Source organism: Hemitrygon akajei, unplaced genomic scaffold (assembly GCF_048418815.1).
Source record: "Hemitrygon akajei unplaced genomic scaffold, sHemAka1.3 Scf000105, whole genome shotgun sequence".
In the NCBI taxonomy this organism is placed as follows: domain Eukaryota; kingdom Metazoa; phylum Chordata; class Chondrichthyes; order Myliobatiformes; family Dasyatidae; genus Hemitrygon; species Hemitrygon akajei.
Window position 1 is genome coordinate 634,928 of NW_027331991.1, and position 2,427 is coordinate 637,354.

Consider the following 2,427-nt stretch of genomic DNA (forward strand, 5'->3'; position numbering starts at 1 on the left):
ACATATCTGGGACGCATGCTGGTGTCCCATGGCTACCCATTGAATTTGGAGTAAGCGGGAGGAGCCGAAGGAGAAACTGTTGAGGTGAGGACCGGTTCTGCCAGACGGAGGACGGTGGTGATAATAGAGGGAAGCTGGTTGGTGGTTTCCTTTAGAAATGTGGAGAGTTTTAAGGCCCTCTTGATGAGGGACTGGAAATCCATGGAGAAAATGCGACGTTCGGGGCCAGGGAATCGAAAGTTTGTGAGTTAATCGAGAGCACAGGAAGCTTCGTGAATGTAGGTGGGAAGGGGCTGAATTATGGAGCATAGTTTGGACTGGAGCTGTAAGAACACAGGATAGTGGGGCAGGAACTGGCAGAGACAATGGGCCTAACCGGACATTTAGGCTTATGAATGAGTAGGAGGTAGAAGCGGACAGTTCAGGGCAATGGAAACACGAGTTATCCACAGTGAATGGAGGTTGTCTGGAGTTGATGATGTCAGTGATAATGCCGGATGCAGTTCTCTGATGATCCGGAGTCGGGATTCTTCGAGGTGTAGGCATCATGATGTGTGTGAAAGTTACCGCCTAGTCTCAGCCAGGTAGAGGTCAGTCCGCCACTCTACAACAGAAGCACTTTGTCAGCAGGTTGGGTGGTAACTTTGGGACCGGTGCTGAGAGATTAGAGGGCAGTAAATTCAGTGGGGGGTAAGGTTTGAGAAGCGGTGAAGATTCCTGATGTTGAGGCGGTTGATGTCTGCTCGGGAATTTGGAGTAAATGGGAGGAAGCGGAGGAGAAACTGTTTCGGTGAGGACTGGATTTCCATGGAGAAAATGAGACGGTCAGGGCCAGGGAAATTGAAAGTCAGCGAGTTGATCGAGCGCATGGGAAAGGTTGCGAATGAGGGAGGGAAGCGACTGAATTACGGGGCATACGATGGACTAGAGCTACGAGAACACAGGATCAGCGGGGCAGGAGAAGGCAGAGACAGTGGACTTACCTGGACAATCAGGTTTTGAATTGAGTAGGAGGTAGGAGCGAGCAGTTCAGGGCAACGGAGCTATGAGTTCTCCACAGTGAATGGTGGTTCACCAGAGTTGATGATATCAGTGATAACTTTGGAGACAGTTCTCTGATCGTCCGGAGACGGGCTTTTTCAAGGTGTAGGCGTGAGGATGTGTCCGAGAGTTACCGCCTGGTCTCAGCAAGGTAGAGGTCAGTCCGTCACTCTACAACAGCAGCACTTTGTCTGCGGGATTGATGGTAAGTTTGGGACCGGTGCTGAGAGATTGGAGGGCAGTGCATTAAGAGGGGGTAAGGTTCGAGGAGAAGTGAGAATTCCTGATGTTGAGGCGGTTGATGTCTAGTTGGCAATTAGTGATGAAGATATCCCAGAGCAGGCAGAGAACCAGCGCGTTGTGTCCAAGAACAGGAGGAGGTTGGAGACAGGAGAATGCACCGTCAGTGTTGGGTGGTGAATTCTTGCCGATGAGGTGTGCTCGGAGACGGAGCTGAATGTGAATTAAACTTCACCTTCCTAGCAGCAGCTCCTCCTGAACGTCTGAGGATCCAACCAATTGTTTATGAAAGTGTCTGCAGAAATACTACACAGACGAGACACATAATATTATATGTTGTGTACAACGAAGACGAGGCATTACGTTTTCCCCGAGGGTGGAGTACACCGATTATCCCCACGCGGAATTGAGACAACCATGTTGCAGGGAGTGAGAGACAGAATGAACCGAATCCGCCAGTTTGTCAAAACGACCGTGGCAGGACTCGAACCTGCAATCTTCTGATGACTTCTACCAGTCAAACACCGAAGTCAGACGCCTTATCCATTAGGCAACACGGCCGTATTCTGTGAGAAAGTCCAAGGGGAACATGCTGACTGCTGCATGGAGTTTCCACCTGTAAAATGATTTCCTGACCGAGCTAAAAGTACTCGCCTGCAGTGATTTCATCCCAGGTGAGCATTCGACCATTGTTGTGTCAATATCTCTCCATGCATTCCTGCTTTGGGTTGTACAATATTCTGTTTGTGTCGCACAGAAAGGAATTCTCAAAGGCACACGACACTGTCTTTTGCAGCGGCGTTAGAGTCTGGGATTGGAATCAGTGACAATGGTCCACCACATTCAATACATTATTGACAGTGAACTCGATTTCTTTATAGCTATTTCAGCCGTTGGTTTGGTATTCCAGAACCGGGCGGCCATGTGTTTGTGTCGGTTCAGCGTTAGGATGTTCGGATCTGCGGCTGCGCACAGCCGGACGTGACATTCAGCGCCTCTTAATGTCATCGGGTTATTGCATTTGCCCAATACACGGAAAATCGTCATTCTCCAACCAGATGGCAAATTCCTGTAATATCTGTTTACTTGAATTCGAGCAATGTGACAGCAAAGCTATTGAAATTTTGTTCAATTCAACATAAATTT

The 2,427-nt window shown here is 48.9% G+C and overlaps 1 non-coding gene across 1 annotated transcript; it reads right to left on the reverse strand.

Moving 5' to 3' along the window:
* Nucleotides 1–1,750: 1,750 nt before the first annotated feature.
* On the reverse strand, nucleotides 1,751–1,842 carry trnar-ucg (transfer RNA arginine (anticodon UCG)). Its single transcript is given in 2 exon segments — nucleotides 1,751–1,786; nucleotides 1,806–1,842. It is a non-coding gene; the product is annotated as a tRNA-Arg (tRNA).
* Between the last annotated feature and the right edge of the window lie 585 nt (nucleotides 1,843–2,427).